This window comes from Thermobia domestica, chromosome 13 (genome assembly GCF_964235325.1).
Source record: "Thermobia domestica chromosome 13, izTheDome1.hap1.1, whole genome shotgun sequence".
NCBI classification, from domain to species: domain Eukaryota; kingdom Metazoa; phylum Arthropoda; class Insecta; order Zygentoma; family Lepismatidae; genus Thermobia; species Thermobia domestica.
In genome coordinates this window covers 5,636,112-5,648,616 of record NC_137466.1, presented here as the reverse complement: position 1 = coordinate 5,648,616, position 12,505 = coordinate 5,636,112, and the positions used below count along the sequence as shown (strand labels likewise).

General features: G+C 36.8%; 1 long non-coding RNA gene across 2 annotated transcripts in view; it reads left to right on the top strand.

Annotated features, from left to right (window-relative positions):
- LOC145667994 (uncharacterized) overlaps positions 1–12,505 on the top strand; it is a 267,045-nt gene that overhangs the window by 125,651 nt on the left and 128,889 nt on the right. The window lies entirely within an intron of this gene.

Genomic DNA, 12,505 nt, shown 5'->3' with positions numbered 1-12,505 from the left:
ACTCAGTGTCTATATGAAATATATTTTGTGATTTTTCGTTGACGAAATATTCTCCGAACATACAAGCATTCAGACACAAACCTCAATTCGGAAATGTTAGGTTTTCACCCAAATTTGGTCAAGGCTGGATTTACATTAGCATTTTGAGCGCAATGAAATACTTCCTTGTTATGGTATAACTGAAAGTAATAACAATCACTTACAGAAATATAATCTGATAATGACACTAATGTTCTAAAGAGTTTGTTTATATCTATAGCATTTTTCCAGTTAGAAATAGTTTTGATTTGTCAACATCAAAATGGTAAGTGTAACCGATATTACTCTTCAATGTCTATTTGCGAAGTGCCTAAAGTAATTTAACATACTATACCTACCAAACAGTACATGCTACGGTAAAATTCATTACACCATTGAAATTTCGAGAAGACTGTATATGAATTTGATGTATCACTTGAATCTATCTTCATTTGAAAATACCGAATGTTGAACACAATATGGTAGATGCAAGACGTCGGCCAGGGAGCGTAACATATGTCAGAGGACAGGCACTCGATCCATTTTTTTTTGCATATGCTCATATTCATGTTCTGTTACATCTGAAGAAACTAAAAGCAATTTTGTGCCCGAACATTATAGCAGTGTATGGTTGTATTCCATGTATATGGAGATCCATGAACAAGCAAATTACCGGCATGCTCCGCTAAAATTAGTAATATACAAATTGGACAGTCGCGAACTTTTCATTTATTCTATTTTGCACACATACAAAGGAGACACTGCGAATTACCGTGTTACGATAAGGAGGCGGATAATTAAAGAAATATGAAAAGGGTTGAGGGAATGAAAATATGCTATACAATAAGAGAATGGACACTTCTGGAAAGACACCTGCTCATTCACATGACCCATATGGAAAATTTCTTGGTCATGTAGGTCACTTTGTAGATATTAATAAAAATAGGGCACATGGTATTGCCAGGCATTCACAATGGTGAAAGTGCGAATGAACGGACCAAGAAAAAACGGACATACCTGGGAAAAATAGCACACTCTATATTGAAAGTAACCCCTCCCTCCACCTCCTTAGTCTCTGTTTGATGCAAAAATATTTGAGATTATCACTGGGTAGAGACCCTCAGGTTCAGATCCGGCCCGGCCTGTAGGCCGGACTAAGGTATGCAAAGCATATATAATTACGTGCTTGTGTTTTAAATTTTTAAATATACAATCATATTTCTCTTTTCTATTCGTATCTAACATTGCAAATATACTCTATAATGTTATTTATCGGACTGTTCTTTCTGGAGAATTTTAAAGTACAACTGACAGAATTAAGCGTCTAATTGCTGTAAATAAAAAAGAATTTTGCGTTAATTATTAAGTTCAAGTTGTTAGGTCTTATTTCGGGCTTACTTGATTATTACACCGACTCTAGCCGGGCTCGGGCTTAAAGGGTAAAACGGATTTTCTACTCACGTCACACTATAATATTACGGACCGTTCGAGACCCGTTCTAAAAATTCCGGCCCGTACAGATGTCTATCACAGGGACCGGTAAAAGAAATTGCAAGTAAATTGAAAATTCGCTGTTCACAGGTGCACTCATATTGGGCATAACGGAGTAATATCACGCTCCGCCTTGTAACCAAGAGATACCGGATTTGATTTCTAGGGTTTACAAGAGACAATGTTGTGAATTGTTAATTTCTTTCAAGCAGAAGGATAAGTTACCAACTCTTCTCGAGATCTCTACCTTCTCAACACCAATTTTTACTGTTTATTAGATAACAGTATTGTTACTTTTATGTGTTATCACCTCACATACCTTGTAAATAATCTGTTGCTCGCTACGTTGGAGGGGCAAAAAGGGTACATAGTAACTCGATGGTAGTGTGCACCTTATGATAAGGGGTTTCACTTTAGATCTGCGACCAAGTGAGTTTGTGATAAAGAATATTGTATACATTGTTCTTATTTTCGCTTTTCTTTTGTGGCGTATACTCCGATTTCTCGCAAACCTCATTGGATCAATTCTTTAAAAATAATTCCCTAATTTTAATGTTTGTCTCCTTTAGAATACTGTCATGGTTGTGGGTCATTAACCTGAAGATGTAATGATTTTGTTTAATTTTCTTTTATCCACTACATTCACTTCCTACTGTAGTTATGCAACCTCATACAACACACTAAAAATCCTTCACCATCTTGAGTATGTTCAAAATATCGATTGTCTGTCCACGACCTATTGTTACCTGATGGGACGTTGTTATATCTGTCATGAATCGGACCCATCTATTCTATCGAAATATCAGGAACTCCCACTTTCTGAGGGGGCTTCCTTGCGCCGCCGCTGAAAGATCCAGAATAATGCATTTTTGGTTGGAACAGACTACAAGCTTAGAAAAATGTATGCAGCCTCAGAGGTAAAGCTAATAATTCTGGAGATATTCACCCCCAAATTTGATTTTGGGCAGTTGGATAGTATGCACTTTTGACCAGAGGTCCACTTTAAACGTTTTTTATTTTCTTGTGAGGAGTCATCTGTTTCAGTTTGTCGGTCTAGTTCATTAACACCTTATGTATACGAATATCATGTTGGGCCGTGAGCGGTAGAGCTTGATGGGCCGTGAAGCGAAGGAGGTATCAAGTGCATTTTGCACCTGTACTAGCGATTTGAACTAGCATCCTCTAAAGTGTTTGTCCAATAAATGGAATAGGTTATAATCGGACGCTGCACTGTCCAGGAAGTATGGAGGATGCAATATTGTTTTCCATCCGAAGCCTGGAATAGTGTCTCGGGTCATCCTAGCCACGTAGGGCTTAGCTTTGTCCTGTAACAGGAGAAACCTTTGATATTGAGAAGTGCTGCATCCAGAGTTTTGAGTTTTTCTTGAACACGGCTCAACTGCTGACAGTACACAATTGCGTTGATGCTCTGACCAGCTGGTAGCAGTTCCCGATGCGGAATGTCGCAAGCAGTCCACTAAACACACAAGAGGACCTTCTTCTGTTGTAGTGCTGGTTTAAGTTGTTTTGGAACCGGTTCGAGGAATGCTAACCAGTAATGAGTGTGACGTGAAACTTTGCTCAGGTCCCACTTGTCATGACATGTCAACAAACTGCCTAGAACTGACAACTTCCTCAAACGAGAGAGCAAAGAAACACATGTCTGCTCGGGCTGCCTTCTGGCCTGGAGTCAAATCGACACAACTTGAAGTGGTTCCGAAGTTAATGGAAGTGCTGCCGAACGGTTTCTCCGCTCACACTAAATTGTAGTCCCAGTTTCGCAGATGTCTCACCACTGTTCGTCCCAATTACTGGCTGAAGATCTTCATTTTGTACATGTGTTTGTCTTCCGGCAATTAACCCGTCTTCGAGTGTTTCGTCACCGTCCTTAAACCTGTTTGACCACCACTGAAACGAGTCAGTGTGCATATCAGAACACCCTCACCAAACGCCTGGCATAGCTCACCCCACTCCCACCACACCCCGCTGCACCGGCGTTTGATCCCAGTTTGAACTTGTACAGCATATATACCCTTATGTCACTCTTTGGAGGTCCCATGTTCACTATATCCTTAAGCAAATTCACGGTATAACTGAACTGCCACAACCAGGCAGTATGTTGGATATACCCACACCAACAACCGAACTTTGATTTATCTACATTCACATTCAACTAAAGGTGTGAGGGCCAATTGAACACAGACTTCCACAAGACACGACAGAAATTTCTTGGATGCCTTTATATCTCGAAAAGCTAATACATTTGTGATGTCTTTAATGAATCATTCAGTCTTCTTCATCACTCAGTTCATTAACTGATATTGAATTTTTAAACTTGTTCGGACAACTACACATTGGAGTGCACAAGAATCCGCAACTCTTAAATTTGCATTACAATCTTACACGCTCAAGTTTCTGACAGTTACACATGGTAATCTCTAAACAAGCTTTGCGAATATCTTCAAGTGTTTTCAAAACTAGTCTCAGAATTTGGTCCTCCAAGTACCACCTGGAGTCATCTGGACTTAGTAGATAGATCTCACACTTACCAGCGTTTCCCAAATTGTTCTTTGATAACGGTATCTCCGCATATGTTGCTTCAGAGCACCACTAGTTGAAGGTAATTTCTCCAGGGTGTATTTTCGTAAAAGTAGGATCAAGCTTCATCATACATATTTACATTGACCTTGAGAAGCTTTATGAAAAACAGTTCTGCAGATTCAATAGCGTTTGCTGATAAAGGAATCTGTCCTAAGCAAAATAAAAGGTCACAGTTTTCTGATATGAGTAAGTAGACAGTTCTTAATCTTTGATGTTCCAACTAGAGATGAGATTATGTCGAATCCAAGCCATTACCTTTCTTCTGATTCTCCGATAACTGGTGGCAAAAGTGGTGAAGTGTAGTAAACTTTATTATCTTTGAAACCTCCCCATCATGCACAGTTCTTTACAAGAAATTCTGCCATAATGATGTATCAACAGCAACAATACGTCGGCGTCTCTACTCATCACAACAGTTCTTTCTGAATTGTGATTCACAGCACGAAGTATCATTCTACAATCTGCTTCTTCATGCTTCCCTTCAAGATTTTGAACATCGATCTCGCAGTTTGACGTAACAGTCTACTGATCTTTAAAAGTACTGAAAAGAACAACAAGGAGATTAGAAGGTGATAATTCCAGCAATGCATTATCAACTTATAGTTCACATATTAAAGAACCGTGATCTTTTATTTTCCTAGCACAGATTACTTTATCAGCAAACGCTATTGAATCTGCCGAACAGTTTTTCACAAAGTCCCTCAAGGTTAATGTGAAAATCTGTGATGGAGCTTGGCTCCTACTTTTAGGAAAATGCAGGCTGGAGAGATAACCTGTAATTAGTGATGCTTGGAAACAACATATAAAGAGATCTCATTACCAACCAACAATTTGGAAAACGCTGAAAAGTGTGACATCTGTCTACCAAGGGCAGAAGACTCCAGACTTTACTTGAAGGATAAAATTCTGAGACCATTTTTGAAAACGCTAGAAGATATTCCCAACGCGTGTTTAGAGAGCACCGTTTGTAGCTGTCAGAAACTTGAGTGTGTATGTTTGAAATGCAAATGCCAGAATCACGGTTTCTTGTGCACTCCATTCTGTAGTCTGAGTGAGTAAAAAATTATATATCAATTAATGAACAGAATGATGAAGACTGAACGATTCATTAAAGATATCACAAATCTCTTTATCTTTTTAGGATATAAGAATGGCATAGCATTATGGAGAAGTACTAGAAATCAGATAAGTTGTTCTCTTGTGTAGAGATTTCTTAAGTGTATGGTTTCCTTCCATTACGTCTCTTAATATATATTTATTTTGTTATAGCTACTGTACACAACCTTAATAATAGGCAAGTGCTTGTTCTGTACATAAGATTTAATAGTTTATAAACTGATCATTTATAACATTTGGTAGGCATACGTTATTCTTTTGCTTTTTCTTATCATTACAGTAAGTATTAAGAGGGAAAGCTGGTAGTATATATAAAACGTGGCAGACAAATTTTTCGTTATTCTCTCTTGAAGGCAATTTTGAAATCTAGTTCGTGCTCAATTTCGCTCAGTACCAAAGTAATTTATGAATCGAAGGACTTGTATCAAAAACAACCATTGCTCAAACAAAATTTTTTCAGAAAAATGAATAGAAAGATGCATGTTTTAGGAGGGATCGTAGACACGCATAAAGAAACAGATTTGCGGAGTTTCTCATATTGTGTAGTAGAGAAAGCTCTCTTTTAATTGTTCACAGAAATTTTATATTTTGACAAGGGTTATTTTCCGAAAAGTTCCTCAATTGACATTAAAATGGATATTTTAATTAACATATATGTAGACTTGATCATCAGGATTATATATTTGCAACCAGACAAGATTATATATATTTTAATCATCATCAGTTGCTAATATCTACGGATTTTGGGAAGGTAACTGTTGGCCTACGCCGTAATCAGTTTCGCACGCGACAGAACAAAGTCGCTTGTAACACAGACGCTATTAGTCCTACACTTATACAAGTATACATTCTCTGAAAGAGCATAAAATGACGGAAAGCTTTTAGAGGAAACATAGGCCGTATTTACAAATTCGATCTTGTAAAGAACCCTTCACTAAAAATCTAACGTCACGAGCAACCAATACCGAGTAAAAATAAAAATAACAAAAAAAAATTTATTTAGATCTAAAATCCACCAGAATTAAATTGTTGAAGACAATTACGCAAAAAATGAAAACAAGTTTGCACTCTTTAGCACCAATGGTTACGGAGATATAGTGAACAATAGAAACGGCTAAAATTTCGGCTCTCACCCCTTACCTCCCCTTGCGTGTGGTTTTCTTCTGGGTTCTGGCATTTTTATGATCATTGATGGCTTAGGGTGGTCCTTATTTCTCAAGTTGTGTATATCTGAGACCGCACTCCTTAATCTTTTTCCTTTTAATGAGAAAAGTGTTCTCTGTAAATTTGAGTTCGTTATGACGACAATAAATGTGCCGCAAAGACATTTTAATCTTTATACGAATAGGATTTAGAAAACAGTATTTTCCTATGTTATTCAATAGATGACAACGCATTCAAAGATTTAAATTCTTCTATTTAATCCCATTTTTTCTGTAATTTGGAGCTGATTTATGAACAAAATTAAGTTGGAAATAATAAGTAAATGTCATGCAATTATTTTTACGACCATTTACAAATAAATCGTTCTCTCCTTTGTATTTAATTCCAACTGTTATTGTAAATAAAATAATTTTAGACTATTTGTGTTATGTATTTGAGTTTTTGTATTGCTGCCCATATCTTACATACGATTAATCAATACTTTCTTAACAGGACGTCTTGAATATATTTCTATTAACAACGCTTTATCACACCCCATATTCTTACATTCTGGCGTACCTCAAGGTCCTTCTCTGTCTCCTTTTTTATATCTACTGTACGTTGCTGATCTCAGACTGACTCCTCACGTCCAAGTCTACCAATTCGCCGATGACACAGCATTTCTCACAACAGCTCGCACTATCCAGCGTATTAATAGACTCATGCAGCCAGCTATCGACATTTTTGTCCGTTGGTGTCAGGTCTGGAGACTCAGTATTAACTCAGCGAAAACACAATCTGTAGTCTTTCTACCACCACGTAGACGATCCAGAGTGTTTGCAATCCGAATTTATTAAATATTCACGTGGACGACACGCCAGTTCCTTTCACATCAACTCTTACTTACCTTGGGGTGATATTTGACTCAAAGCTTACATGGACTCCGCATCTTAAGAAAATTGTTACTCAAACTAAGAACAGACTAAATCTACTTAAACGTTTAGTTGTCACCAGCTGGGGTTTACGACCACCTACTGTCCTCCACACTTACAAACCTTTTATGAGGACTACTTTAACCTATGTCCATACAGCTTGGGCCGCAGCTCCCTACAAATTTTACAAACAATTGTCTATAATGGAGCGGCATGCTTTTAGATTGGCCTATCGAATTCACTTACCAAGCCCAACCAGACTTCTCTACGATCTCATAGACTTTCCACCAGTGCTCACCCATCTAGACCAGCTTCGCATTCGTTACATCACGAAACGCTTTGATTTACGACACCCCATGCTTCAGGATATACCACGATATGACCCGGACAATGATGCACCGCCACGATACCGCCGCCACGACACTCCGCTCCAACACTATCTTACACTGTATCACTTGCAAATGGATCCTGCCAATCGAGACCCAGAAGTATTTGCTATATATCATCCACGCCATTTGTCATCTTCCATCTATCCATCATATGCACAGTAATAACCAAATAACATCGGCCTCCTCTGTCTACATCAGTTCCTGAATAGGCCATAACAGCAGAAGATAACAGCATCCGTTCACTAACAGAACCTAGTGTTGTGGCGTCCAGTACATTTCATAATAATTTTCATCATCATTTCTAAACATTATTTCGTTGAGTTGTAATTTCTGTTACTGTTTTTCTTATTTGTTATTATATTCACGCACTTAGCCTTCATGCACTGACAAGTTTGTAATTTTCTTGTTTCATATTTCTAATAGCCTCCATGCACATATTACTTTATGTTATTATTATTAGGTTTTTTGTCACCTGTTTCAACTTATCTCTATTGTATATATGTTAATTACTTAAAATAATGAATGAATAAAGGAAAACCCCTTAGACCAACCACAATTTCTGTAGCCTCAACATTCCTAATACAACACTTCCCCGAAGAAAGGGCGCAACCCTTTAACCGGGTAGACGACTAAAAAAAAACAGTACGATATACTTCCGATCGACTGTTCAATCAATCAATCAATTTTTGTATTTTGTATTTGTGATCTTTTGATACGATTGTTATTTTTAGGAAATTCAAGTTTCGTTGTGGGTCTTGTATCATCACATGTGATTAAATGAACAACTTAATCATTATGTGTTCGGTGTATAGGGAAATCAGTTATCGTAGTGGTATTTACCTCGTTTGTAATATGAGCGAACAGATATTGGGTTGTAAGTTACTGTCCAACAGACAAGTACTTGGTGCATTCTTTTATAACACACGAACGTGAAATTATCTTTAAGAAATAATGTTCGGTTAGCAATTCGTGAAACAGAAACGTTTCGGTCTAAAGCAAGAATACTGATCAAGGATACTCACCACAGTATGATAAACTCCTTGGATTGTAAGAAATGTGACATCGGTTTCAGAAATCAAGTATAGGAAATAGTGAAGGGTAGAGGAGACAAGACATATTTCTTAGATATGTTAGACGATTTATTTGATACAGTGCATGCAAATGGTTTAGACTTAATACAAATTCAGGAGAGGACAAGGAATTCCTTATATCTCAAAGTCAAACAGAACGACTTGTGAAGTGGTCGAAACGGGTGAATAGTTGATTATCAATTCAAGTGTTGACAACGAAGGTGTATGCCAAACAGAAAATGCAATTCCCATGGAAGGAGTAGATTCTGATGAGGTAGTGACAGGATTTTCGAGAAGAAGAGAGAGAGTACGTTTTATCACTCCACGATTCGTTGTGGCTTTTGTTCGCTATAAATTGATTCATAGAATTCCATGCACATATTGATTGCAACATCAGAGGCATTGGGACACTACTTCTTCTAATACTGGACGTATCAATGGAGCTTGTATTCTTCTTGAACAGAAATTGTAAAAAGATCTTTTATATCTTACATGTAGGCATCACATTTTTGAATTGATATTTGTAGAATATGTTTCAGTTTCTTCCGGTGCAGAGGTGCCAATTTTCAAGCGTTTGCAGAAAAAGTGGTCGAGATTTCAACACGACAATTTTGTTACCTGAATTTTTGATCGAAGTGTTAATTAAGATGTTCGCAATATGAAGAAAGATACGCTATATTTTGCTGTTCAAAATTTGGAAACACGTAGAAGCATTGCAGAGAAGATTACAGAGAACGTTTGGAGCTTACAGTAATTTTTCAAAGAAGTACGCCTCCTGGAAGTATTTCTTTCTGTTTTACTGGAGCTGTACATCTGGCAAGGTGGATGGGAAAAGCCTTATGATGTTTAAATATATTTCTCTTTAGCAATCAATTTAAATTAAATGACCGTCAAGAAGGAGGACTGTGTCAAGTGTTTGCACTTTTCCTGTTCTAAAAAGCTTGGTTTATGTTGTATGTAAAAGCTTGGTTTTTTGTCCCAGTGCATCTCGTTCACCAAATCAAGATTTACAATTTCTCGAGAGCCTTCAAACTTAGAAACTTATAAACTCTGATGTCTCGAGAGTGGCTTTATTGAAGTTTTCCTGACATCTCTGGTACCTCTCAGAGCACTTTAATTTTTTTTGACGAGAATGTCAGTAATGAACAAAACACAAAGTAGCAGAAAAATTTAAAAACGTTTTCGTTCATATGACACAATGAAGCGATTTAAACTTCACGCTAGTGGAATAGATGATATTGAAGAAAAAGAAATTGCTAATTTGGTGATAGGAAACACGAAGAATATCTTCGAAAGGTTTCGGATTCCTACACGTTTTCTAGACCTTGATCCGGTGTGTTGGTGGATAAATTATGAATTTCTTTTCGGGAAAAAACGGTTGATAAGTTACATGTTACAAATCACGCAGCGCAAAGAGCGTAAAGTTAAATGGAAGGTCACAATGCAGTTGTAACAAAAAATGAAGAACAGAAACAATCCCTTTTGCAAGTGGTGAAAGACTATAGAAACTTGTTTGCAGGATGTGGAAAAGCTCTCTTGCGTAAAAGGTAAAAATTATCATTAAGTCGGTCTACCATTCAAGTATACTTTTCTCCATGTTTTGGAATATCAGCCACTATCATGTTTACTTGTATTTATTTGCTGATTGATTTCTAACTCATGTAAAACTTACTAACGAAGCAAGTGGCATGAGAAACAAATCCAAATATCTTTTTCACAATGGTTCATAATACTGTGCATTACCATACGTACTATATGTACGGACGATGATCATGATACTTGTAGCTCGTTGCCTGATAACCAACCGACTGTATTTGAAAATCAGTCAATTCTGAATTACAGAGGAATTCTTTATATTGTCCTATTTACATTTGTGATAATCATTATACATTTGGATTTCTTATTACAGAAATCAATTGCTTTGCGGCACGGGTTAACGTTGTTCGAGTTTTGTGAAATTTTGTGCATGATTATTCTATTACCAAAGGAAAAGAAATAGGGGGTGCGGCGGAAGAAATTTGAAAATTTATTTTTTCCCATATACCTAACGACCACCGTAGTGATGGGTGTATATTCAAAAATATATCCGATGACAAATTGTTACATGATTTGACCTTAAACTCGAAAAGGAGAGGAATTTTGTGAAGTTGATGCCTAGACTATAATGTTCGAATGAAAATTAATATTTTCCCAATGATATTATATACTCACTCTCATTCTCAGTAGTGGCTAGGCAACTGCACACACAACTACACATACATACTTATATATATATATATATATATATATATATATATATATATATATATATATATATATATATAGAGAGAGAGAGAGAGAGAGAGAGACTGAGAAAAACTAACAGTGTAACTTGGAAAACAGGTTTACAGGATTTTTTTATTTTACCAAGCATAAGTATAACAGAAACACTTCTTTGGGTGCATGCAAAAAACAGATATGTGCAATTTTTTGAAAGCGTGTTATCGGCATTTGTGAAGGCTCCAAAGGTCATTCGACTTTCTGAAAGAAAATACAGAGTTGTGGGAAGTTCACAAGTCCAAGAGAAGGTTGCGCGCACACAGTGTCAAGAACTGAAATTAACATTTGTGGAGTACCTGATCCTGATATGTTCTTGTCACATTCTGCTCTTCCTAACATTGATGAAAACGACAATCGGAGATGAGACGGCAAGAAGTAAACAATATTATGGGAAGTGAAAGAAGACTGTACAGCTAATTGATGTTCTAATTAATAAATATTTTAATAATATTTTGTAACATGACTCACGACCAAATCGTAATCTTGAAGAGAGAAAAGAGCACATTTGTAATTTTACAGGGAGTGGTTCTAATACGTAAGATATTATGCACGTTGAAAAAACCCTAATCGATACTATCTTTCACTTGAATTAAATGAGAGAAATCTCGACAGTATATACGTCCAACATGTAACAGAAAAAGCCATTCTGCCAGCAACATTCTTCAACTTGAGGGAGATTTTCGTTAAAGATTTTAAACTTCGTTTTGGACATCGCAAAGTAGACACATAAATACGTGTGATAAACTTCCTATCGACATCAACAGCGGAACGGATGCAAACACACAAAAGACGAGGAAGCAAGAAAGGGAACTTCACTTACGAAAAGTGGAAACCTCTCAAACCCAAATGGAACACGATTTTCGAGTTGCAACAGAGAATTCACACATATAGACAATAGCTTTCGAGATGCAGCAGGCACTGCTAACGCCAAATACAGTATATCCACTTATATTTTATAGAAAACTTTGGGCATATATTTTAGAAGTGCATGACGAAAATGGAGTGTCTATGCACGTCTGGCCAGAAGATGTAGCCAGCCGAGGTTGCAATTAGTGGCTTCATGTATAATAGTCTAATAAAGAATAATAATGAAGTACTTCAGGGAAGGAGGAAACAAAAAGATAGCCCGATTCTTGTGACAGCCATAAAAAAGATAAAAATATTATACATTCAGGCACAACTTAGTGCAGTACCTAGGTATTTTTGATGAGGTACAACAAATTTTCCGTTACCTTGTCATACTCCCCTCTTTTGTGTCAGAGTTTTTAGAATTATTCAAAAGAAGAACAGGACTACAACAGTAGTATACACTCCACATCAATGGGTCGACATTATTAGAACATCAAAAAGAGCCAAATCTTTTCAAGTAACAGAGATGATGAGAAATATGTTTTTTTCCTAGTTACTATTGCTTTGCCAATAGTCT